Below are 27527 nucleotides of genomic sequence, written 5' to 3' on the forward strand. Positions count from 1 at the left end.
TAGTTCTCTGTTCTGCCAACAAAGTGTCCCCTTCAGATGCCCACCAATCCCCCATCACCAAACACCATCTGCCTATGACTAAGTGAACTACACTGGTCAGCCCCAGGAGTGTTGAAGGTTCCAACCTTCTGGGGATTGTTAACTATGGCATTTTGTAGAGCATAAAGGGAGACTGAAATCCTTCTGAACAGTTTCTATTTTTGTTTTCTGTCATTTCCAACCTTCTTTGCAAAAAAAAAAAAAAAATAGAAGAATCAAAATAGGGTCTGGCCTACTTTGAGGTCTCTCCATTTTATTGGTGGTCTAAAACCTTCTCAAAATAACACACGTAGTAACTGACTCAGCCAGAACTTGAGGCTGTGTCCACTGACTCCAAGTCTAGTGCTCCTTCGAGTAGATTAGGAAATTGCTTCTACTCGAATTTTACTCATCAGAAACCCTTTCGGTTCTCTTCTGACTTGGTGATAGTGATGAGAGTGTGCCTCCAGTATATGAAAATGTGGTCAGTATTCCCAGGAACATTAATACTGAAGAGGAAATTCAAATAGCAGTGAACATAAAAATCTCGCCACAGTTTGCAGAAAAGATACCAAAGTAATACAATAATGAGCTGCTATTTTACATTTATGAAACTACCAACAAATTCTATAGTGATCATTTCTAATGATAGGGAGATTGTGCTGAAAAGCTCCTTGATGCAGCAGAATAAATTGCTATCATTTTTGGGGGGAAAGCAGTTTGGTAACAGATCCCACTGGGTCTAAAGACAGATGTTCACAGCCTTTCACTGGGTCACCCCACTATGCAGGGTTTATATAAGGAGTTAATTCAGTTGAGGAAGATAGCCATCTGAATGAGGATGCTAATTTTATGTAAAATGTACTCTATAAGAAAAATACACCTAAATGGCCAAACAATAGAAGGATGGTTTGGAAAAATTATGCTACAGAAAATGAAGGGAATGTTATACCTGACATTAAAATTGTAATTCGGAATACTATGTAATAATATATGAAAAGAGGGCTTTATGACAGGGTGTTAAGTTGAAAAATAAGAAATAAACACAAAAGCACATATACACAAAGATAACAACAACAAAAAATTCATATACATAAATATATACAGAGAGAGAGAGAGATTTGAGTGAAAGAGGTTTTTTACCCCTTGATCCTTCAGTATCAGCACCTGAGGGGGAGTGAGGGCAGCTGGGGGAGTGGAGGGGAAGTTGGACTGCAGTGGAATTCCCGAAGGAGCTCTGAGGCTGGGCTGGCCCTGGGGAGCAGGAGTGACTTGGAGCAAGGCAGCTCTCTCCAGCCTGGTGGGTGTCTTTCCTTGGAGGTAACTTCTAAGAGGAAGGTTAATGGGAGAAAACTAGTCTCCCCACTGCAGCTGCTCTCCAGACCCCACGTGGTAGTCAGTAACCTCCACCTTCCACTCTCCATCATGGAGTCCCTGTTGCCTCCCCAACCCACCCCCGCTAGCACTTCTGCTGGGCCAGGTGGCTTTCCTAAGTGGGATCACCTGGACTCTCATGCCTTCTAGACCTGAGCTCCCAGGCACCTTGCCCTTCTCAGGCTAAGGCTGCTGCAAGGGAGTAACAAGAGAGGTCAAATATATTCTCCCAGGTCTCCATCATGTAACAACAGTCCTACCTCCTCTGGATGATTAGGATCAATTACCCCTTCAAGCAGGTGACTTCTTTCCATGTCCACTGATTTCTTGGCATGAGGAAGCTGCAGTGTCTGGGCAGCAGACAACACTTGAATGCAATTCCTGCTGTGCACCCTGGTGGAACACCCTCTTCCTTGGGGGCCAAGATCTCTACATTCTCAGAGCCCAGAGTTGCAGGAACAGGAGCAGAACATCTCCCAGGGGGTCCCTGGGAGTGTGGGGAAGCAGGGCGACCCACCCTTGGTTCTCAGACCCATGTATTCTGTTAGGGACGCTGCACTGTATAATGGCTGTTGATTTAGGGAATATACTGTAAGGACTGCCTCCTAGCTGGCCTCTCGGTTGCATCTCACAAGCCATTCCATTGCTCTGTGGTGCAATTCAGGATAGGGCCAGTGAATCCCCTGGCCATGTACCCACCACCACACCTTGTTTGCTACAAAGTGGGCCCCTTACTCAAATGCAGGTTTTTTTTTGTAGGATCTTCTCTTAGTAGATCAAATACTCTGTAAGCCCTTGGATAATGGTACCCGGGCTTGTAAAAAAATAATTAACAGAAACCTCAGTGAAGTAAAGTCAGGGACCAGAATGGGGATCTCTCCCACCCTGTGATGCTAGTGGAGCCCAAAAGGAAGAAGTAAGACTCCTCTTCTGGACAAAGACTCAGCCAATGAAAAGATTGACTCTGCTTCCTACAGCCCTCTTGACTTCCTTTGCCCCTCTGTAAAAGCGGTCTCCTCCCTTGCTGTGGGGGGATTTGCCTGTGGCAAATCGATTGCCATGTGCAGATCCCCCTACCTCCACCCTTGGTTGCAGACTTCAAACTGTAGTTCTCTGCTGATTCTCAATAAACATCGAGCAGTCTGTTTCAGGCCAGCCAGCCCTATAAACAGGAAAGGGAGGCTCAGAGCTGGAATATTTGTTGATTTCAATCAAGATGAATTGTTACCCCTTCCAAAGTAGGAGCTTAATGAAGTTAATCTGCCACTAAATGGCTGGCGGGTCTTCTCCGAGAAATGGTGCCATATCAGGGACATACAGTTGGTCTCCAACCTGATGGGTTGGAACTGTGGTAGCAGCTGTAGCTAGAGCAGGCTTACTGAGTGGGGGCCGGTGCCGTGGAGTCCCTGCGTAGCCTCCAGCCCTACCACCACGGCTACTCAGTTGTGCCAACAGGGAGGCACAGCTCAGAGGCTGTCTGATGTCAGCTGGCTGAGTTACTCTGTCTCCTTATTGCTTGGTGTCTTCTGTGATATAGACAAGAGTTCTGGGTGTGAAAACTGACTCAGAGATGGAAACTGAGTGAGGGGTCATGAGTTTTTGTTGAGGCAGCTGCCCTAAGCCTCTTGATCATTCATCCTTGACTACTTTGATTGGGTAAAGACCGAGCCACACTTTTGTTGGCTGCCCACCTGTCTGGCCCGTCAGAATGCTCTGTTCTGTTAACTGTCTCCACAGCTTTCTGTGGGTCAGACCCTTCTTGCTGCCTCTCCAGCCTTGCTTCTCACTGCAACAACGGAACCCACTTTGCTTCTAATGGTTAAAGCCCTGCCATGACCTCTAATGTTTCAGGCTATTATCATTCTCGTCAAGGAGCCCAGTTCTGTAATGACATCTCTTACCGTGAGCTCTGGACTATAAATGAGAGCCGCCAGTGCGTTTCTGGGTGAATCTGATATCCCTCTTACCAGACCCTGCCTTGCTGCTTAGGTAAATGGAGTGTCCTCTGAGCCCTCATATGGAAAACAGTCATCTGGTTCAATTTCCAGCCTTAGATAATAAATCCACTCAAGCAGGCCCCCTTCTATGAGACATTTGGTTCTTTTTCCCACTGTCTCCAGGAGAAGTTCTGGCGTTTATTACTCACTGAGTGAGGGCATCACTTTCTCTGCATGTCAAAGGGCCATCTTAGCAGTGTATGCTGGGGTCCCTGCCAGGGATAATAATCCTGTCACCCAAAATAATGCTCCCATATCAATTAACACTCCCTGAGCCGCCTTTATATTCTGCTTCCCCTTGGTTCTGCACATGCTCTGTTAGCTCTGCCAGTGCGTATCGGCTGGGTCCTACAGCTCCTACAAGGTACAGTCTGTTTCCTCCTTAGCAGACCCAGTACAGCCCTGATGGCATTGGTTTTGACTTAATGGCTTATGTAATTGGCTATAATGGGTTATAAAGGGTCTAGGGTCAGGAGGGGAATGGTGGCAGATCCTGATGGAGGCACGTGTTGTCTTGCAAGACAGAGGCCTCCGCACCATTCTCAAGCAGGTGATGAGCACTAGCTTTTTTTTTTTTTTAATTGACATGTAGTCAGTTTACAATGTTAGGTCAATTTCTGGTGTACAGCATAATGTTTCAGCCATATATATACATACATATATTCTTTTTCATTATAGGCTACTACAAAATATTGAATATAGTTCCCTGTGCTATACAGTAGGACCTTGTTTTATATCTATTTTATATATAATAGTGTGTATCTGTTAATCTGAAACTCCCAATTTATCCCTCAAAAGAATTTACCCCTTCCCCTTTGGTAACTGTAAGTTTGTTTTCTGTCTGTGAGTCTGTTTCTGTTTTGTAAATAATTTCATTTGTGTCCTTTTTTTTTTTAGATTACATATGTAAGTGATATCATATGGTATTCTTCTTTCTGGCTTACTTCACTTAGAATGATGATCTCCAGATCCATCCATGTTGCTGCAAATGGCATTATTCTTTTTCATCGCCGAGTAGTATTCCATGGTTTGTGTGTGTGTGTGTGTGTGTGTGTGTGTGTGTGTGTACATATATACACACATACATACCAACTTTATATATATATATATATATGTGGTGTGTGTGTATATATATATGTGTGTGTGTGTGCGTATATATATATATATATATATACGCACACACACACACATACACACACACACACACACACACAACTTCTTTATCCAGCCATCTGTCGATGGCCATTTAGGTTGTTTCCACGTCTTGGCTATTGTAAACAGTGCTGCTCTGAACATTGGGGTGCGTGTATCTTTTTGAATTAGAGTTCTGTCCAGATATATGACCAGGAGCAGGATTGCTGGATCCTATGGTAAGTCTATTTTTAGTTTTTTAAGAAATCTCCATACTGTTTTCCATAATGGCTACAACAAACTACATTCTCACCAAAAGTGTAGGAGAGTCCCCTTTTCTCCACACCCTCTCCGGTATTTATTGTTTGGAGCACTAGCCTTTGACAGGGAGGAGTAGGCCCTTTCTGGAGGCTTCAGGGAGTGTGCAAATTTAAGACTTCCATTGCATCAACCCAAACATCCACATCCCATCTACCGGGGCCTCACTCTTTCCTAGTTAGAGCCTGGACCTAGGTGTAGCAGACCTGCCCAAGAGAATTCAGTCTTTTCTGGAGCCTACTGCTTTTATGCTTAAGTCCTGAGCCTGATCTTCAGCATTATCTGCCCTCTAGCAATAGGAGATGCAAGTCTCATTGTAGTTTTATGTTTAGTCTTTAATTGCTGACTCACTACCCCCAGGCCCTCCTTGTCTTTCTCCAGAACAGCTTTGGCCCCCAGCAACAGCCAGCTGATAACATTATCCTTATAATTATGAATTCCCTCACACTTCTCAATATTAGTTCCTGTTGCCCCAGCCGAAGCTTGCTCTTCCAAAGGGACACCCTCCCAGAAAGTGTCCCCAATCTCACTGCTGCTGCATGCCTGGCTTTATCCACGCTCTGCCAACCACCCACCACGGGCTCCTTATTTCCAGCCAGCTAGTGGGTGACCCAGCTTTTAGCATCTGCTGTCTTGCCCCGTTCCTGCCACCAACCGTCACCAGCTAGGTTTCTGGGGAGGCCAACTCTGCAGTGGAGATCAGCACACAGGAGATTTGTTGGAGGATGGGATGGGTCCACATCTCCAGCCGTGTGAAGAAGCAGGACTGAGCAGAGAAGGAAGGCTGATGACAGAGGCCTTAGGCAGACTCCTTGAGGGTCCTGACAAGTTACCAACTGGGGGATGCTGACCAGGCCTCGGATGTGGGCTGTCCCTGGGAAGAAGACACACATTTGGGTAAAGCTGCTCACTTCCGCAGAGAATAATCGCAGGGAGTGGGGCTTTGATGGGATCTGCCAGCCATCCACCTGCCCCTTCCAAGTAGCTGCAGGAATGTAGGCAGGAAAGAAGGGCTGGATTTGGGCAGCACACTGCAGTACTATAGCACAGTGTAGTGACAACATTTTTTAAGTTGTTATAATTGTATTTTAGTAGTAAAAAAAAAAAAAGAAATCAAATCATAAAAAAAAAAAAAGATCAGGAGAAAATGGTGACATTCTTTGTGTTCTTTTGTCCATAGATTTTATGGTTTGTCCTGGGAAAGTTTCCCCACCTGGAGAACGGCCCAGACCTCCCACAAAACAAATAGAAACTTGGGAGCGGCTTGGTCAGTGAAACTGTGACATAGGGGGTCAATCAGCTTGTCATGACTCACCTGCCCTCAGCCGGCCCAAAGCAGACCCAAACACAAGTGTGTTAGGTGTGGGTACCAGGCTGTTCCATAGCTGGACAAGCAGGCAAACCTCTGTGACCTGAACAAACACAGGGAAGTCTGAGAGCTTCTGCTTGGAGGCCATGTGGCTCCCACACCAAAAGAAGCATAAATCTGACAACTTAGACCTTAAAAAATGATTTATGTCTTTACTGAAGCCTTATGGAAATGTGTAAGGACGTTTTATCACGTTTCCTTAAAAAATGATAGTTCCTAAAAATCCTATTTCGACAGCTCTGTCGACAAAAAGTTAATTCGTAGTCAGTCTAAGAAAGAAGTGGAAAATGTTATTCGAGTCAACCTGAGGATTATAACCTGGGAGATGGTCTCTTAGAGAGCTCGGAGGACTATTCCGAAGAGATAAGGGGGCAGGCCAGGTATGTTATTTTGGAGAATGGGGTACGTGCAATCAAGCACACATCTTGGGAGGAGGTTACTGCTGTTTGCAAGGAACAGATATCTCAGTTAATGGTTTTAGTGCCTTTCTAAGTGTGGAAAGATGCAAGAAATTGGATTCATTATTTTTCTCCTGAAAACATCTCATCACCTGAGGGCCGGTTATGACAGTTTTCCCAGAGCACAGAATGCCTCATCCTGATCTTTGCCCTGAATTCCTTGCAGGGTGTGCTGTGTAGGGTCACTGACAGCAGGGGCTGAAGACTGGATTCCTGGAAAAATAGAGGGTGGGCAGCATTCTTTGTTTGACAATCCCTCCCTTTTGGTCTTAATTTCTGCTAAGGTTGGGAGGCATTTTGTGACCACTCTGTCCCATGGCGCTAGGAACGCTCGTTCCCAGGTCAGGGGGGGACTTGGTTGACAGGCCACTCCATGTGCTGTTACAGGACTAGGCTCTGGTAACAGTAGCCAAAAGCCTCTGGACCGCCTGTCTGACTAGCCTGCTATGGTCCAGGAAATGGTTCTGTCTTGTTGCTTCTTTTCATATCTAGAGTTACACTAATACAATCATTTATTTTATTCAACTATATATTTGATTAATCTTGTCAAGTCACTGAATCATCATTCATTTTATCAGAGGCTCAGTCACACATCTGGTAATGCAGGGAGCAATAATCTTATAGTCAGAATACAAGTAATGTATCTAGTAGCATCAATGAGGTCCTAAGTAAGTATTTAAGTGGAGAGCTTCCACTAGGTGTGGCCCAGTATCTCCCCAGGTTGTCTGACCAGTCTGTTCTGCATCAGTCACTGTCTTTAAGGAGAGTGATATACTGGCCTGTATAGAAAGCTCACTGAAGATGCCTGCAGGTACAGGGTGAGTGGTGGGTCATCGTGGCCCCTTAAGGACTGAGAAAGGAATGTTATCTTCTAAGGAGTTAATGGCTGGCGTCAGAAGGAGAACAATTGATTTTTATGGTTGCGCAGGTATTTCCGTCCCTGCGGTGGAGCGGGGTCTTGTTAATGCACAGAGCAGATAAACAGTGCACAGCAGAGGGGAGGGAGGAGGCCAAAGGGCAGATAATATTTTTTGTTTAAATTTTCCTTGTCTTACCTTAAAATGTGAATTATTATTTCATCACCTCATTTCTAAGTTTCATTCACCCAAGCAGTTGCTTTCCAGATCTCCTCTCTACTGCTGGCAAACTCCAAAGAGTTTATTTAAATGGAGGTACTGAGGTTTGAACCCAGGACCTCCTGCGTGCTAAGCACGTGCTCTACCACTGAGCTATACCCTTCCCGCCATTTTCTTTTCAATATTGGCAAATGAATCACCCTTAGAAATTACATAAATCATACACAAACTGTGTACGAGGAGCCAACATTTTTATTCATTCATTCTTCCCTCTGTTTGCTAGTCACTGATTCATTTAACAAACAATTGTTTGCTAAGTACTGACTATTTTGGAGTAATACATTTATATAAAATCAATCTCCAACTTCAAGAATCAAGCCAGCTAATAGGAAGAACTGATGTGTAAATAGCAATGTCAACAAAAATTAATCTTCAACCAAAAAAAAGAAATGGAATATTTTATTCCAGCCAATCTGAGGATTATAACTCAGGGGCCAGTCTCTCAGAGAGCTCGGAGGACTATTCCGAAGAGATAAGGGGAGGCCAGTTATGTGATTTTGGAGAAGAGGGTACATGCAGTCAAGCTCACATCTTGGTAGAGGTTACTGCTGTTTGCAAGGAACAGATATCTCAGTTAATGGCTTCAGTGCTTTTCTAAGTGCGGAAAGATGCAAGAAACTGGATTCATAAAATTTCCTCCTGAAAACATCTCACCACCTGAGGGCCGGTTATGACAGTTTTCCCAGAGCACAGAATGCCTCATCCTGATCTTTGCCCTGAATTCCTTGCAGGGTGTGCTGTGTAGGGTCACTGACAGCAGGGGCTGAAGACTGGATTCCTGGAAAAATAGAGGGTGGGCAGCATTCTTTGTTTGACAATCCCTCCCTTTTGGTCTTAATTTCTACTAAGGTTTGGGAGGCATTTTGTGACCTCTCTGTCCCATGGCGCTAGGAACGCTCGTTCCCAGGTCAGGGGGGGACTTGGTTGACAGGCCACTCCATGTGCTGTTACAGGACTAGGCTCTGGTAACAGTAGCCAAAAGCCTCTGGACCGCCTGTCTGACTAGCCTGCTATATGGTCCAGGAAATTGTTCTGTCTTGTTGCTTCTTCTAATATCTAGAGTTACACTAATACAATCATTTATTTTATTCAACTATATATTTGATTAATCTTGTCAAGTCACTGAATCATCATTCATTTTATCAGAGGCTCAGTCACACATCTGGTAATGCAGGGAGCAATAATCTTATAGTCAGAATACAAGTAATGTATCTAGTAGCATCAATGAGGTCCTAAGTAAGTATTTAAGTGGAGAGCTTCCACTAGGTGTGGCCCAGTATCTCCCCAGGTTGTCTGACCAGTCTGTTCTGCATCAGTCACTGTCTTTAAGGAGAGTAATATACTGGCCTTGTACATAAAGCTCACCAAAGATGCCTGCAGGTGCAGAGTGAGTGGTGGGTCATCATCATGATCCCTTAGACAATTGACAAAGAAATGTCATCTTCTAAGAAGTTAACACCTGGTGTCAGAAGGAGAACAACTGATTTTTATGGTTGAGCAGGTATTTCTTCCAACTGGGGGGGAGGGGTCTGGTTAATGCACAGAGCAGATAAACAGTGCACAGCAGAGGGGAGGGAGGAGGTGAAAGGACAGAGAACTTTTTTTTGTTTAAATTTTCCTTGTCTTGCCTTTAACTGTGAGTTTTTATTTCATCACACATATACACACAAACACAATTTTTCATATAATTTCAGTGTGTTTATGGACCCCTGACTAAATCCCAGTTAATAACCACTTAATTACTTTCTTTGCTAAACCCTCAGTTCATAAAATTCCAACCCCCAAATCTTAGATAAACTAAAATACACTTAGATGCCCATGACAAGATCCAAGAGCCATTCTTTTCGGATACTGGCAAATGAATCATCCTTATAAATTACATAAAGCATATGGAAATTGTGCACCAGAGAAGCCAATATTTTTATTCGTTCACTCCTTCCTCTGTTAGTCACTGACTCATTTGACAAACATGTGCTTACGTACTTGCTGACTTACTATTTTGGAGTAATACCTTTATGAAAAATCAATCTCTAACTTCAAGAATCAAAGCAGTTAGTGGGTAGAACTGATGTTAAAACAGATAATGACAATTGTGTGCTGTGACAAGGGTCCTGGAGGAGCAGGAAAGAAAGGGGTGGGGGGAGGGCACCTAATTCAGCCTGGTAGTTGGATATGGCTGAGAGGGGTTTCAGGGAGAGCTTGTGGACAAGGAGGCACATGAACTGAATCTTGGGCAAATTCTTAGAGTTTTCAGATGACAGGAGTGGGAGAAATATGTTCCCTCCAAGAAGCGACAGCCTTTGCTGAGACCCAGAGGCAGGAGGAAGCATGATGTACAGGAGAGCTTACTGCTGTCGTGTTTGGGCTGGTGTGGAGAGTGGCTGTGCAGACTGTCCCCAGTGGAGAGTGGCTGTGCAGACTGTCCCCAGAGACAAAGCAAGGATCAGAGGCCCCCAGAGGGCCTGCAGTGTGTGTGTGTGGGGGGGGGTCTCAGGAATTTACTTCTTAAGCTCAGTGAGTATGGAGCCTCTGAAAACTATCTAGTGGGCATGACATCATCAGATTTGCATGTGGCTGGTGGGGTGTGGTGATACTCACACCCATGGCTGGCGAGTCTTCTCTCTGATGCATTTAAAACCCCAAAACAATAATACAGGATTGAAATGATAAATGACTTGCTCTTAATAAATTAAAATAGGTACTTGGTTGTACCCTTACACAACAGCAGTCTGAGCTGCTCGCTTTTAAATGTTATTTTGAGTGGAGTTCTCAACAAAGCCATGAGAACAGCATGCATACCTCACTGCCCAGTTTGTCACCTGATATAACTTCTAATACCAGTGGAGATTAAAATATTATGATTGTTTATCATTTTTTAGTTTTTCCACTCGTCACTTTTTCCAATGATTACATTTTTTGTTTAAAAAAGAGAAAATATGAATGAAGAAAAATGCCTAGAGCATCAATATCATTAAGCAGATAATTTATTTATAATATGCTTTTATGAGTATAAGGGCCCCTCCCTATTAGTCTGTGGTCTATTTGCTTTACTTTCCAGCAAAATTTGCATCAGAATTTAGGTTAACACAAGGGAGTAGGTAATGCTGGTGAATGTCAATTGTTATGGCATTCTACAACAGGAAAAAAAAAAAATTAAATCCAAGCAACACTAGGGTAGTAAAAAGGAGACAGTTTTGGCGACAGAGAGATCTGAATTCAAATCCCCATTCTGTCAGTTACCAGCTATGTAACACTGGGCAAGATAACTGCACCTCTCTAAACCTTTGCTCCCTTTATGTAAAAGAGAGCTAATAATCATGTCCTTGCAAGATTGTTGGGATGAGTGAGGGAACATGTATTCGGAGCCTTGGATAGACAAGTGTTTTCAAAGTTGTGGTTAAACAAACAAAAACAAAAAGAAAAAACGTGAAAAACTAAAAAGAAGTAAAAATAAATAATAAAGAATTAAAAAGCAGCAAACAAAACAAACAGAAAAGAAACAAACAAAGCAGTGGTTACTGGTAGAAGGATCACTGTGAGGGTGATGTGGATGTAGATTCGGAAGCAGGGTTAGTTACCAAGACTAGATGCCAAAGACTCAGTGACACGGGCAGTCAGCTCAGGCAGCCTGAATGAAGGCAGCTGCAAGGAGAAACTACAATACCTTTTCAAAATATTCAAAACTTGACGATGACATTAGGGTAAGCTAACTACTGTAACATACAACCCCCAGATGTCTATGCTATAATATACTAAAGGTTTTATTTCTCCCCCTGTGTTAGTTCAGGTCTTCTGAGAGCAGATGCCAGGGTGGAATTAGACACGCAAGAGATTTACTGGGGGAGATGCCTGGGAAGGTTGTATAGGAGGATTCCAGGGGAGAGCAAGGAGTGCTTTCAGACCACAGTGCAGGTCTAACACCTCCAAGGGGAGGAGCAAGGAAGGAGGAGTGGGAAGGACATGTTCTGGACTTCAGTGTAGTCCCAGGAAAGATTCAGCCAGGCTAGTGGAGAATCCATGAGTCTAAGTCACCTGCTGGAGGAATCCCAGGTCTTGCAGGATGGGGTGTGAATTTATACCCCCACTAGGTTCAGTCATTGGTGGGGAGCAGCCCACAGGAAGTGCAGCCTCAGCACAAACACAGTGATAGATCCAGTGGGTCTGAGCTGGGGCCATCGTACATCTCGTTCCCTCCAGCAGGAGATCTGAACAGCACACTTTCATGACCCCAGGCCCCCCCACGTTGCATGCAGGTGAGTTCTGGGAGTTGCAGAGCTCCATTAAGTCACTCAGGGACCCAGGCTTCTTATAGGTAAGGCTCTCCCCTTCTCCAGGCTACTAAAGGTCTCTTCTTTCAGTTGGCAGATGCTGTGTTAAAGGTTTCCATGGGTTAGAGTTTGCTGACATTACCTATGTGCAGACTGCATTGGCCAGGATGCAGTCACATGGCCCCACCTAACTGCAGGAAGACTGGAAAATACAGACCAACTGCACACAACAACTGTTGACACAGGGCAGATGAGAGAGTGAAGTCCCCAGGTTCTGGCTTGGGTTACTGGATGGATGGTGGTGGCACTTGTTGATACAGAAAACACAGGAAAAGGACGCTGAATTCAGAGGAAACGGAGCTATCTCGTAGCCAGCCGGACATTCAGGTCTGGAGCTCAGGGTTGGCAATAACCCAGATGGTTGACGCCATGAGTCAAGTCTTAGCACTAGAAAAGAAAAGGACAAGAACTTGAGTTTGAAGAACACCAAAATGTAAAGAATTTCGTGACTCAATGTCTATTTCAATCTCCTTTTAGTGTGCCTTCCTGTACTGCAAAGTTGGAGAGCTAAAAACGTCATTTCCCGGACTCCTGGCAGCTAGGGTTTCCAAGGATGTGATTTAGGTTCTGCCAATTAGACACCCTCACCTAAGACTCCAGCTTCCGAGCTGAATGACTGGGACCCAAACAGGGCAGGAGGCTTCCTTTTTGCTGGTGCTAAAGGCAAGACCCTAAGTCCCTGGTGGGGGGTGGGGGTAGGAGGCTAGGTCTCAGGTGGGCAGGGCCCTAGGTCTCAGGTGGGCAGGGCCCTGGGGCTCCAGTGGGCCTTAGTCTCAGCAATCTCCAGACTCAGCCGGCATTTCCCGATTGTGGTTAGAGCAGCAATTCTCAGGGCAACTCGGTCCTAAGAGTATCTTTGCTCCTAGTAACTCAGCTTAGGGTCTACTTCTTCAGCTCACCGATGGATTCTATAAGCCAATTTGCACACCTTGAAATGATCTCTTTCTGCTTGAACTAGCCAGGATGCGTCCTGCTACCTAAGCACCTAAACTATTAAGGTTATGGTTAGAAAAACCAGAAAGAGACTGAGAAGGAAAGGCCAGAGAGACAGCACTAAACCCAGGAGAGATCGGCTGCCCCCAAATCAAGGAAGAGGAGCGTTTCAATAAGTGGTCAGCAATTCGATGCTTCAGAGAGGCCAAGACAGATGCAAACGTAAAGTAGAATAACCCAGTCAGGCAGTCACCCACGATCCTGGCAGGAGCAATTTCAGTGGATCACAATTGGGAAGGAAACCAATTGCAGGAGGTTTAGGAAATTCTTCCATTTTATTTGGACTCAATTTATGAAGTAAGAGGGAGGTATTATAGTCAGGTATTACTATATGGCTTGAGAGATCCAAGGAAGATTATTCCATGAGGATTGCTGTGCCTGAAAACCCACCATGGCAGGCCAGTCCCTCTAGCTGGGGGGATTTGTCGTCCGGCATCATTTATCTGAGGGGGCTCTGGTCTTAGCTTGATGTTTGTTGGTTCCAGAAAATAGTTCTGTGAACTTCCATTTTTAAAAGAGAAAAAGGTCCTTTAAACACAGATGTACTAATATCTAGCCTCCTCCTGCACAGGCAGAATGACTTAGGACATAAAAGCAGAGGATTCAGGCTTGGCCTCAGTCCTGTGCCACTAGTTGGCTGTGTGGCCTCTGGCAAGTTGCTGACACCCAGCTGTCTCCTCTGTGTGTTAGGAATAATCTTGCCAACCTCCGAGAGGGTTGTGATGATTAATGGGAGATGTAAGGTGAATGGCACAGAGCCTGGCAAGCAGAAAGTTCTGAGTAAATGACAGTTCATGTCATAAGTGGTAAGAAATACCTTTTGGGAAAGAATGACCGTGACTGCCTTCCCCACAGGGTTGCTGACCACAGAGATAATATACAGAACGCAAAATATAAGGTCTATTACTGAATGAAAATCCACCATGAGAAATGTCACCTCTTAAACTGGAAACTGATTGGATCCCCTGACGACTAGACTGTGCTCTGGAGTCGGTGGGGAGGGCAGGACCAAGAGAAAGAGGACTGAGATGGACGGACTTAAATTGGTGCACAGTTTTTCCGAGGCCTGGCCTCTGTTGGGATCAGACACTCCATCATAAGGAGGCAGTTGATTAATAGATACCTGTCCATATGGATGGAAACTGCCTGGTAGAGCTGGACAAGTGGAAGGGTAAAGGGAGCAGCTATATTTGCTTGAAATTAGATAAAAGATTCATGCATCAAGAACCTCATTCCAGCTGGTTTCTTTCTGGGCCTCCGCAGAAAGCTCACACCGACTCTGTACAAAGTAAGAATCCAAAATTGCTTACGTGGAAATAAACCACCTGCTGGTACAGGTAGGAAGAGCAGAAATCCCTGGAGGAGGGCAAGAGAGTTCCTGCTCCCCTGCCCAGCCCTGCCTGCTGTTGGCCTTTCATGACCACAGAGGGTGGAATTAAACTGCGCTCTCTCCAGCCTCCTTTCCTGGTTTCTCCTCCCAGGAACACATCCATAAATGTGCCCACGGGTGGCCAAAGGGGGCTCCTGATGTCACCACCCCACCCCCTCTCCATCCATTTCCTTTATCTTTGTAGCCGTTAGAGACTAAACACAGCTGGGGAGTAGGTTTTTCACTGGGAATTATTTTATTTTTTTCAGTTCACCTTTGTTCTAACCCGCAATCACCCATCTTCCCTGTTACCTCAAGGGGTGAAACACTGCAAGCCATGTTAGAGTTCAAGCTGAAGGAAGCACCCTGGCAGTCCTAGGTTTTACTCACTGGGCTGATGTCGGGGACCCTAGGGAAAGGACAAGATGGTCGTGGGCAGAGGCGGCGTGACCAGCTCTGCCGCCTGCTGAACCAGTGACAATGTCAGCTGAGTCAGTCTGTTCAGAGGGATGGCCCTGTCCTTGTCCCAAGGGAAGCTTAGCCGATCCCTCCTGATTGCTAACCTCTGAGACCTTACATCCTATAATTTCCCAAGACAGACCTGTGATTACAAACGTTCAACCTTGTAATCACAGCCGAAGCCCAGGTGTTCTGAAGAAGTGGGGTGTAAGCTTGTATTTCAAAAGAATACGATAAAGAGCTATTTGCCCAGCAAAGATATTCTGTAGAGCAGATCACGTGTGCACACTGTACTGCCCGCCTCCACCTTCCCACACCTACCAAGTCCTCACAAGCCACCAAATTAGGACTCCATCGTGGCTGTCCTTTCTGCAGGCTCCACTCAAATTTTTTTAAAAGATAATTTAATTGTATTCGACTCATCCCACTGGGTTGATGCATTTATTTTAGCATCTTTTCTATGCCTGGCCCTGTGGGGTGAGGCATGAATTAAAATACGAGGGCTGGCTTGAAGGTACCTTCAGCAGAGTTAGAGAAAGAAGCACCATTACGATTTCATAGTGAAGACTGAGGGCTGTAGATAAAAGTGCTTTTGGTTTTCCTCCCCTCTACCCTAGACTTCCTGAAGATCAGAGCGCTCCTTCTTGCCTTGGGGAGAAGAAAGTGCAAATCTTCTTCTGAGGCTTTTTCCTCCCTGGGACTGGAACCTCACAGCGAATCTTGCTTCATTCATCAACTGTTTCTTTCATTGTCAAGCTCTTTGCACTTGCCCCTGAAACATGTTTAAATCTAATCTCGACATTTCTTTCTCTGCCTTCCTTTCCTCTTGGGATCATTTCTCTTCTTTCATTCATGCATTCAGTCATCTACTGATCAATTTCAAAATACTTAGTAGTGATGGATACCGTGGGTGAGGTCTTCTCCTAGGCGGGAGACAGAAAAGGTCCTTGCCTTTTGAGGAGCCCACTTGTTGGCTGGGGAGACATATTTAGACAGCTATATACTGGTACCACCTTTCTCCTTCTTTTCCTTGTCAAACTTCCTGGGAGAGTAACCACCTGCTCAGTCCCTGGGACCCTCCCGGCTCTTCTGAAACAGCCATCAGGAAAGTCAGCTGTGACGTCCTATTCCCAAATGTCCAGTCCCCATCTTACACTGTCTCATCCCAGCCCTCTTGCTGGATCAGTTCACTCTGATACTCTGTCAACTGAGAAGTTAAAAAGTCTATGTTTCAGGGTTATGTGAGGATTAAATGAGATACTGTATGAAGAGTTCCTGCCATGTGGTAGATGCTAAACAAATATTCTCCTCTCTTCCTTGGATGCTGCTATACGGTCTTTTTAGTTGTTTTTTTGTTTTGTTTTGTTTTCGTATCTCTCTCACGTAGACTTTCTTCATAGAATCTGTATCCTTCCTAGTCCCCTGAATTGCAGACATTGCTTAATGGACATTGGGTGTTTTGGGAGTCCCCTCACCAAAATTCCAGGGCAAGTCCAAGATTTCTGTCTCGAGTATCTTTCCCTTCCTAGCCTCCTGCTCCCTGGCCTCCTCCTACCCTTCCCCCCACCTCCTCAGACCCCCACCCCTGTTGGAGTGGTTTTAGTGGAGTAGATCTGGATGTAGCAGGTAACCCAATCCTGACCAATCAGAGTCTTGCACCCTCCTGGACAACCAGTGATTGCTTCAGGAATGGGCTGAAGACTCCTCAGGATCATTGAGAATTCATGAGTTTATTACTGAGACTTCTGGGAGTGAGGTTCTTTTTCCCACTGGGCTTTTAAGTATAAAGATTTAAGATGTGTTGAAGGCTGACATCTTTGTGATTCCCTTTGTCTTTCCCTCATGGTCTCAAGATGGCTGCCTCAGCTCCAGCCATAATATATGCATTCAAGTCAGAAGAGAGGAAAATAAAAGGGACCATGGCTGTCTCCTTTACTAACAGAAGTATTTCCAGAGTCAGGTCCAGCAGTCTTTCTTTAAGTTGCACAGGCCAGAGTCTCCCCAAACAGCAATCAGTATCCCAGTGGCAGCACTGGGTTTACACGGTCTTCACTAAGCAGATGACACAGAGAAAAAAATGTCACTTTCCTAATGATTCTTGCTAGTCCCAGAGAAAACACCAGATGGTCCAGTTTGGGTTACATACTCATCCTTGTGGCCAAGGGGTTAGGAAACTCTGATTGGCCAGCCTGTGTCCAGTCTTGATCCACAGTCCAGGCGAAGTGGAGTGATGTGATTGTCAGCACTGCCACAGGATGGGAGGTCAAACTTCTAAGGGAAAGGCTGCCAGCCAGAAACCGATAACCACTACAGAAGGGAATGGATACGTTGCTGCTAAATTGAATTGGGGGATCATCATGAAGTAGTTATACTCAGGGTTTTAAGGGATTTTTAAATGCTTTTATTCTGGCAATAGCCAAAAAAAATAAATTGACGGCATTTGCCTTCAAGAAATTGATAGCCTGGGGTGAACAGTGGTTCTTTGGCTAAATGTAATTCTTTTGGTAACAAATGAGAAAGTAGCCAACCAAATGTATAGTGTGGATAAAGCCATGAGATTCTGAGTAACGGAGACTCGGAAGTAAGTCAATGGTGTACTTCAGAATAAAAAGACTGAAACAGAGAAGATTTATATGATGTATCTACCGTGGAGCTGAGAGTAGTGACCCAAGTCGGGTCAAAATACAGGATTGTTACCTTGAATGGGTTAATTAAACCTGAGTCCATCCAGCTTGTTTTAGATTTGCCCTTAGATGAGCATGCTCCATCCTGGCCGACATGGGGAGTGTCTACAGGCTGGGGTCATGCTTCATCTTGGCACACTTGTGGCATCTGGCTAGACACCAGGCATTTTACTGTGCCTGGCAGTACACTTGCTACCTGCAGCCTGGCTGGGACTCAGCCGATCAGAGAAGCGTGTCATGACTGGTGACACAGGACATCCTTGATGACTCAAGACCTTCTGCATTGCTGAGTTTAGACTAGGACAGAGGATGCAGAAAGTGGAAGTGGAAATCATTAGAGAAGATAGTTGCTGGGCGTGTCATTATCTGGTGGAGTTATCGGGTCGGTCAGACCACTTGGCAGTTAGCAAAGAAAAAGCAGGAAAACCTTTTAATGGGTCCTAGCTGGTTCAGTGTTGCCTTTATTTTGATAATTACTGAATTAAACCACCATCCCACAGTGGGAATGAGTTCCTGCTCATCAGCCACTGTCAATCTCCTAGCAATTCAACAAGGATAAATTCAAACTGGCCACATACCCCCTGAAGTGCAATTATACCTTTCTCATCAGTGACAGGGTAAGAAGTACAAGCATTACTTAATATTTCTTCTGTCACTAAATAATGTATCTTCCATATTTGCCTGATACCAGGGGTGTGAGACTGAGAGGGAGAATGCTGAAAGGACGACACCTGGAAGGAATGTGAGATGACCCACAGCCTCCCCTCGGATACACATGTGTGATATCAGACCAGTTTCTTTAGCTTTCTGGACCTCAGTTTTCTCATCTCTCAAATGATGGAGTGATTTCTAAAGTCTCTTCCAACTCTACTTTTTAAAAACTCTTCTGTCTGTGTCAAAAGCATTCTCAGTTAGAACTCTTTTCGTTACCAATCGCAGAAACTCGCTTGCGCTAGCTAAAGCTAGAAAGAGAGATGTACCTGAAACACCCACGTGAAAGTGATGGAACCTTAGTCAGTTTCCTTTGACTCAAACAAAACCTGATTCAGATCCTGCATCCCATTGTGCTGGCGGGAACTGAAGGTTAGGGTGCGTGCAGGTGTGTGGGAATGTGGGTTTGAGAAGCAAAGATGATATTAGCAATATTTGACAGTCGCTGCAGCCACAAAGATGCATGGTCAAGTGAACATTGGCCTGGGTGCAAGGGTGGGAGTTGGTAGGGGTGGGGGAAAAAGCAAAACACAAGTAACCCTTCTCCTTTCTGGCCTCCCCCCAAAACAAGAATAATATAATCTCAATAAATTAACTCAACGCATAAAGATACACAGGCATTTAGTGGAACTCAAGGGCGAGATGCAGCGAGCCTGCAAGAGTGAATTAGAATCAAGGGTTCAAATGGCATCAAGACTCTAGATCCCTCTCTCCCTTCTCTGTGGGAACCCGTCACTGTTTTCTTTCTCTCATCTGCTCAGGCAGGCTTTGTCTGGTTTTCCAGTTTGAATGCTCCTGCATTTTCATTTTTGTTGTTGTTGTTCAAAATATCATATAGACTAAGAAGGAACCAATCCTAAATTCCTCTTGAAAGGGGTCTAATCGGCAATGCTTGGGTCACGTTCCTTTTTCTGGACCATCTATCTGTGACCAGGATGGCTTTGTCACACTGGGAAAAAAAACAGCTGCATGGAGCCTACCGCTGTTACAGTGTGGGTGGTAGCCCAGGAACGGTGTTGGAAATATTAATAATTGGTGTCTATTCTTAGTGAATGGACACCAGCCGTAAACAACCAGTGCAGCGGGACCAGGGCATTCTAGCCAGATCCTGACTTCGGGAAGAAGAGGACCAGCTCCCAGCAAATGGGAAATAACCATGAACTGGGCAGTTAAGCCAAGAGCGGTCTATCAGAGTCTAAGAAAAAATAAAGTCCGTTTTAAAAACAAAGTAATAGTGTTCCTGGAAATTTTTTTTTTTAGCTGGTAGAGGGATTATTTAAGTGCCATTTTGGTTTCTATTTAATTGTGGGGAAGAGCCTCATGCAACGGTGTGCTTAAGTGTTGCAAACAATAAAAGAAAAATGGAGCACAGGACTCTTCCTGCCCTCTGCCTCCAGGAGCTTTGAGGCTGATTCGAGACGTGAGACAGGAAGAATGTACAGAACCAGGCATTAATTGTACAGGGCGCACGTGAGTGCCCTAGGAGTCTGAGACAGGAGAGATCCCTGTGGGCCACAGAAGTCAGGGACACCTGCGGGGAGTGGCTAGGGATGCTTTCTAAGACTCCTTTCAACATAAAGATGTTCCAAATTCTGTAGATTAATGAAGGCACCCACCATCTGGACACTGAAGGATATATCTGAAAGGTCTGAGAGAGCTTTGTAAGTCAAGGATAGGACTTCCAGGAACTTTGCTCAAGATTAAACCACCAGCCTTTTTTTTTTTTATAAGCACCTATTGCTCCTTTATTAACTGTTTAAAAATCAACATTATTTTTAAATTATATTACTTAATAGGGACACTTGTAGCTAGACACTCACACAGAGTATGCTTCAGTTTAGGCAAACATACTACACAAAAATCTGTATACATTCAGAAGACTGCGTAGGGTGGCCGAGAAGTGATTACTTTGCATTTATATATATATATATATATACTTTTTCATTATAGATTATTACAAGCTGTTGAATGTAGTTCCCTGTGCTACACAGTTGGACCTTGTTATCTGTTTTCTATATAGTAGTGTGCATCTGCTAATCCCAAACTCCTAATTTATCCTTCCCTCCCTCTTTCCCCCCGTAACCACAAATTTGTCCTCTGTGTCTGTGAGTCTGTTTCTGTTTTGTAAATAAGTTCATTTGTATCATTTTTTTTTAGATTCCACATGTAATGGTATCATATGGTGTTTGTCTTTCTCTGACTTACTTCATTTGGTATGATGATCTCTAGGTCCATCCATGTTGCTGCTAATGGCATTATTTCACTCTTTTTTTATGGCTGATTAGTATTTCATTATACATGTATGCCACATCTTCTTTATCCAGTCATCTGTCAGAGGACACAGGTTGCTTCCATGTCTTGGCTATTGTAAACCCATAACACGAGCCTTCTGAATGAAGTACTGACACAGGCTACAACACGGATGGACTTTGAAAACATTATGCTAATTGAAAGAAACTGGACACAAAAGCCACGTATTGTGTGATTCCACTTATGTGAAATAACCACAGTAGGCAAATCCATAGAAACAGGAAGATAATTTGTGGATGCCAGGGCCTGGAGGGAGCAGGGAATGGGGAATGACTACTACTGGGTACAGGAGTTCTTCTGAGGATGATGAAAATGTTCTAGAATTAGTCATGACTGCTGTACAACCTTGTGAATATACAAAAAGAAATTTAACTGTATTCCTAAAATTGGTGATGTTTATGGTATGTGAATTACAGCTCAATAAACACAAAAACAATAGCAAAGGCAAATTTTTAAAAACACCAGACTTCTGGTTAGAAAAAAACTTCCTGCTCTTCTTTGCTTCATTCTCTATACTGGTCCCACCAACACCTGTGCTGTGGATGTCTGTCTGTGCCCTGACAACTCCTTAGTCTGTGACACCAGCCCAGGACTGCCCTGGGCTCCAGCTGCAGCTGACATCTGCCCTGGAGATCCCATAGGCACCTCCAACACAACATGATGAAAATAAAATTGCGATTTTGGACTCCAACCTCCTTTTCCTCCTGATCTTCCTCCCTTCATCGATCGCTCCCATGACCATCCGGTCATTTAAGCCATCCACATGTGAGTCATTCTTCATGTCATTCAATCATGTGTTCATTCATCCGTCCAGCAAATCTTTGTAAAAGACCTGTTATGTGTCAGGGACTGTGCTCTGGGCTGGAAACTCAGCCTGGAAACAAGACACTCTTGGCTCCTGTCCTGGTGGAAGAATAATCGATAATGCCAACACAGCCGGATGAGAACATGTGCATGGAGGGTACAGGCAGCCAGCTCCTACCTCCGACTACTCGCCAAATGCTATTGATTTTGCCTCCTAAGTACCTCTCGGGTCTGGTGTTTGCTCCTCGTTCACTACACCCTTGCCTGCCTTTGAGCCCTCATCAGCCCTCTACATGACCACAGCTGCTTCCTCACTGGTCTGCTGGTCCTCATGCCTCATGCCTCCAGCCTTGCTAGTCTCTAATCCTTCTCCCACCCTGCTGCCAGAGAGATCTTTCAAAAACAGAACACCTCCTGGTACAATTTCCTCATTTATAATATTTTATCTCCTATAGTGACCCTGAACACCTGAAGGCTGTACCACACTCCCACCAGAATGGGGGTTGCAGTGAGGGATGCCATGAAGAGGGTTGGCCCTCTTCCTTAATTCTGGTGGAGAATCATTGGGTGGTTCAAATTCCTTCTCAGGACGTGCCGTGCCCTTCATCATGTGACCCCTGCTCACCTCTCCCATCTCACTACCATGGCTCCTCCTCTGTGGTCAAATGATGGATTTTCATCCTGCAATTTTTCCCCATCCCCATGGTCTACACATCACCAAACTGAGAATGCTCCCCCAGCAGGCAGAGACATTGACAGACAATAGAAAATTCACCCATGCTTTGTTACCAGATAGCTAAACGAAGATCATATTAAAGTTCTGAAGATCTTTCAGACATTTGACCCTGAGGCCAGATCATGGCCTCTCTTCCCCACTAACTTGATTTGAAGCCCCTTCTGCCAGATCAGGCAGCAGAAGTGGACAGAACTGAATGATTGACAACCTCCCTAAGACTCAGCACAAGAAGAGATGTGACGCTGGGCGGTGCAGGGAGCAGAGGGGACAAAAGAGTTGAAATGGACCAAAGAAAGGAGGCAGGAGGGGAGAGGCAGAGCCGAAAGAGGAGAGAGCCCTCCGCTGCCTCCCCCCACAGACCCCCCAACCCCTGTTCCTCCTGGAATGCGGACACTGAGACCTGGGGAGAGTTAGAGGAACCGGTTGGTTAAGAAAAGCTGCCTCCGAACATCATCCCGGGAGGATTTTATACCAATTCGAACATGCCCAAAGCAAGGACCTGCTTTTACTTTCTTTTACATTGCAGGGGTGTTAGCTATGAACAGTAAAACTCTTTGTCTGTGGACGGTAGCACGTCATCATTCCACTGAGGGGGTGTGAGAAGGGGTCGCACCCAGACGTGCCTTCAACAAGCCACCGCCATTCCCCGCGAGTCGTGCTGTTGTGTGCCTCTGTGCTCTCACACCTGCTGCTCCCTCCGCCTACGGTGCTTCCCTGCGGTCTTGTCTGCTTATTCGTCCTCATCCTTCACGGCTCACCTTGGAGCTTTTGCTGACCCTCTTATGTTAAAAAGCTAGGTGACTAGGGAGCTGGGGGTGCCCCTCTCCTGCTTTTCCCATAACATCCAGTGTGTCTTGCAGCCACTGTAACACTGTCTTGTCATTACTTGTTTAAGTACATCCTCTCTGCGCTAGATGGAGGGTGAGGCTGTATCACGTTCATCTCTTTGTCTTCAGGTCTTAGCAGAGCGCTCTTAGCACTTAGGTCATTTTCAAGAAATGGTTTCTTAAAAAAAATTTTTTTTTTTATTGGGGAGAGGTAACTAGGTTTCTTTCCTTCTTTTTAATAGAGGGACTGGGGATTGAACCCAGGACCTCGTGCATACTGAGCACTCACTCTACCACTGAGCTATACCTTCCCCGCCCAGAAATGGTTTCTGAATAGATGGAAGAATTAAGAATACAATACTACTTGTTGAATAATTGCCACATATCCCTTAGTCTCCCGGATATATCTTATTTAGTATCTTCACAGCATCCTAATAAGGTGCTTCCCTTCTGATCTAAACAATTTGCTGACCCTTTTGTCAGAAATGTAAAAGGGTTAGGGCTAATTGGATTTATCTAAAAAGGAGAGAGAGAGAGAATGGAAGAGAGAGACTGAAAGCCGCCAGGCCTCATCTTTCCACAGAGTTTACTGGGCTCAATGTCAATAAAATTGGATCACTAGCACAGTTGTCTTCCAGCCCTGATTTAAGAGAGGGACAAGAGATGCTGAATGCACCATTCAGGAGGAGCATGGGAGGAAGGGAACCTGCTCCCATCCGAAGGAGCAGATCAAAGGAGACAGGCATGCCCATTAGTGGCTGTTAAAGAGAAGGGACCCATCGCCTATTGCATGCCTGGCCCCTCGAAGAACCTCGGGTTCCTGGAATCTGAGCTCACTGATTCCGACCTTCCTGCCACCTGCCGTCGGGTACCACTAATGATAGAGTGACCCTGACACAGTTTATGGTTGCCTCGAGCAGGTTACCTCTTTTAACAGCTATTTGAAAAAGAGAATTAAGATTCGTGCTTGTTGTTGTTATGAGCTCAGAGGCACAGAGTGCCTACAAAGCAACCTGAAATTGCTGTAATTAACCTAATTATATTTTTGTCCTCTAATAATCTGTAATTAATTATAATCTGTGAGAATTACACTTAGGTAGAGAACGATGAACAACAGCCGTTTATTTGTGTATTTATTTTATTAAGGCTATTTTTGAAAAACATTGAAAATTATAAAAAAGAAAATTAAGTTTTCTAGGAACATCACCATCCAGAAATAAGCGTTATGAATGTACAACTTTCTTGACCTTTTTTTTTTTCTTTTGCAGTGCATATGTCTTTTTTAAAAAATTGGATCACACTGCACTCTAACCTGCTGTTTTCCTAAACCACAGAACTGCACGCCGCATATTTCTCTATGCCATGTGGCCCCTGCGGTTTTTGAAGACTGCACAGACTTCCATCTCATGCATGCACCCTAGTTAATTCGGTCAGGTCCCAGTGGCCATGTTCTACCCCAGGGACTACTTGCCTTGTAAGCTTCCTGCTAGAACTTTTGGTTGGCACTAAATCTGGCCCAACATCCAGGTCCCTGAGCTCATTCAGAGAGGCATAAATATGAACTGGAGAAGACTCCAACTTATCTGCCCCAGTCCCAGATCTCATCTCTTTGAGAGGCCTTCCAAGTGGCCACAGGGACAGGCCAGGTCTGCCCTCTTGTTCCTGGCTAAGCTGTGAAAACAGACTCAGTAAATCTCAGCTGAATTAAACTAGTCAATTGATGCATTGATTTATTTTTCTTTTTTAAATCATTAAAACTCTGAAACCAAGCCAGAATCAAGCGTGGATATTGCAAGTGTTATACTCTTCTTGTCCAATATTGCCGTTTTCATCTTTCCATTCTATTTAAAGGACCTGGGAGCCAAGAGAAGTCCTCCAGACAGAAATCAACTGAAAAGCCATGGACAGGACATTCTGCCAAAGCAGGGATTCCGACCCCCAGCCGTTCAACAGAGAATGCCGTGTGCCTTTGCTCATGAGCCTAACTTAGAGGATACAGGATTGACTGCAGTGAGCTGTAAGTGGGTGTGTCCTTCCCCTGGCAACACACCGACAGACGGGGTGACAAAGTCCGAAGGTTCAACCTCAGTTTTCCATCCTGGGTAAGTTCACATGACTTTCCTTCTCTCATCCTTAATGTGAGAAATTTCCCTCCAAACTCTTCCTTTCAAACACAGCCTAGATTGATCGGAGTTGGGCGGACTGAAAAACGTTCACTTCTCAACATTTTTGACATCAGTCTTTGAAGTACAATTCTTCTGATTTTCCCCGTCCTCCCCCATCCTTCCCCCCGCCCCCCATCCCCTCCCAGATTAGCTAGGATATATGAGCAAGAATCAGAAGCAAAGTGAATGGAAGAAACACAATTTTCAGGAACTTTGTAAAGGGAAGCCATCAGGGCCATTTACTCCGAGGCTTTTTAGTTGCAAATTTCTGCTGAGGAGTAAGAAAAGGCCTCATATTTTAATATCTACACTTTCATTTTCTGTTAAATTACCATGATCCCATGACATACTGTATGTCCTAACTTTAGGAACAAATGTTAAAATTAACACTTGTCCACATCAAAAGTGGCTGGGATTTAGGAATTCTTATTATTCTATCAGTAATAGAAAGGTGTTCTCTTTTGGACACTGTATCATTCATCCTTTCCATTTGCCACCTGTAACTCTTCAACCAGAAACTAGCTCCCTGAGAGAGGGGAGGTCACATGCAAAGCCGTACAACCTCAAATGTGCCTGGGTTTACTGAGGGCCCTGGAGCAATTTCTGCATCTTGTCTCTCTTGTCTACCTGTGTTAATTGGATTGCCCCCTGAATCGTTAATTAACTGTTATTCTTAGGCAATAAAAGGGAAAAAATAAAAAGTAATGAACCACACTGAATGAAATCAAATTATCCCTTAATGAACCTCTGTTAATCCACCATAAAGTAACATAGACACACAATGCAAGAAAACCATTATGATGATTATTATTATTTTTTATTGAAACACCATCAGTTACAATGTGTCAATTTCTGGTGTACAGCACAATGTCCCAGTCACGCGTATACATACATATATTCATCTTCATATTCTTTTTCATTAATGGTTATTACAAGATATTGAACATTGTTCCCTGTGCTATATATCAGAAACTTTTAAAAAAAATCTATTTTTATATATATAGTGGCCAACATTTGTAAATCTCAAACTCCCAAATTTATCCCTTCCCCACCCCGTTTCCCGATAACCATAAGATTGTTTACTATGTCTGTGAGTCTGTTTCTGTTTTGTAGATGAGTTCAGAGTGTCTTTTTTTTCTCTTTTCTTTTTAGATTCCACATATGAGTGATATCATATGGCATTTTTCTTTCTTTTTCTGGGTTATTTCACTTAGAATGATGACCTCTAGGTCCATCCATGTTGCTGCAAATGGCATTATTGTATTCTTTTTTATGGCTGAGTAGTATTCCATTGTGTAAATATATTACAACTTCTTTATCCAGTCATCTGTCAATGGACATTTAGGTTGCAAGAAAACTATTATTTTTATTTCAATCTGATTCAGCCATTGCTCATTAGCATCCTGTGTGTGAAATCAGTGAAATTAGTATCCTGGTTGCTTCCTCAGTTGGCCAGCTGGCAGGGGGTCTACATAGAAAAGATAAATCTAGATGGCTACCTGATGATGGAATGTTAAGGAATGGATAGATTGGACTTAAGGGTTTTGCCAACTAAAGCATATTGCCCACCATCCAGTTCTATAAAAATCAAGTCATTAGCCCCTGCACTCACTGACCTGTACAGCACATCCTGGAAGGAATTCAGGGGGAAGATCAGGATGAGGCATTCTGTGCTCTGGGAAAACTGTCAGAACTGGCCCTCAGGTGGTTAGATGTTTTCAGGAGAAAATTTTATCAACCCAAATTCTTGCATCTTTCCATACTTAGAAAAGCACTAAAACCATTAACTAAAGCATCTGTTCCTTGTGACTGGCAGCAATCTTCCTCTGAGATGTGTGCCTGAGTACACATACCCACTTCTCCAAAATCACATCGACACTGATCTCCCATTACCTCTTGGGAATAGTTCCTCCGGGCTATCTAAGGGGCTGTCTCCTGGGCTGTTGTCCTCAGTAAGTCCCCATATAAAACTGAAACAGCTCTCACATTGTCCGTTTTTATTACAGTAGACAGGTTAAAAAATCTAGATCTTCAAATTTCTCCCAGTTCCTCCCATGCCATCCCCTACAACTCTTCTTCAAGTACAAAGTATTGGATATGAAAAATAATACATATATATGTGTGTGTATATATATCACATGAATCACTATGCTGTACACCAGAAACTAACACAACATTGTACATCCACTATACTTCCATTTAAAAACTATCTTAAAAAAAAGAAACCCCATAAAGTATTGGATCAGGGGTCCGATAAGCAGCCACTTACGTGAAGCCATTATCTTTTCCCCTGCATTTATCAAGCCCTGATTTATTATGTGATCCGCACAATGCTGAGTG

General features: G+C 44.3%; 2 protein-coding genes across 9 annotated transcripts in view; both read left to right on the top strand.

Moving 5' to 3' along the window:
- PAQR8 (progestin and adipoQ receptor family member 8) overlaps positions 1-27527 on the top strand; it is a 101771-nt gene that overhangs the window by 26059 nt on the left and 48185 nt on the right. For all 8 annotated transcript variants that reach the window (XM_032463263.1, XM_032463267.1, XM_032463262.1 and 5 more), the window contains one exon: positions 24874-25124. The gene's annotated coding sequence lies outside the window, so the exon portion shown is untranslated. The remainder of the gene's footprint in view (positions 1-24873; positions 25125-27527) is intronic.
- LOC102524332 (10 kDa heat shock protein, mitochondrial-like) overlaps positions 26308-27527 on the top strand; it is a 29335-nt gene continuing 28115 nt past the window's right edge. Inside the window, exon 1 of the mRNA XM_032463271.1 lies at positions 26308-26311. The gene's annotated coding sequence lies outside the window, so the exon portion shown is untranslated. The remainder of the gene's footprint in view (positions 26312-27527) is intronic.

This window comes from Camelus ferus, chromosome 20, assembly GCF_009834535.1.
Source record: "Camelus ferus isolate YT-003-E chromosome 20, BCGSAC_Cfer_1.0, whole genome shotgun sequence".
NCBI classification, from domain to species: Eukaryota; Metazoa; Chordata; class Mammalia; order Artiodactyla; family Camelidae; genus Camelus; species Camelus ferus.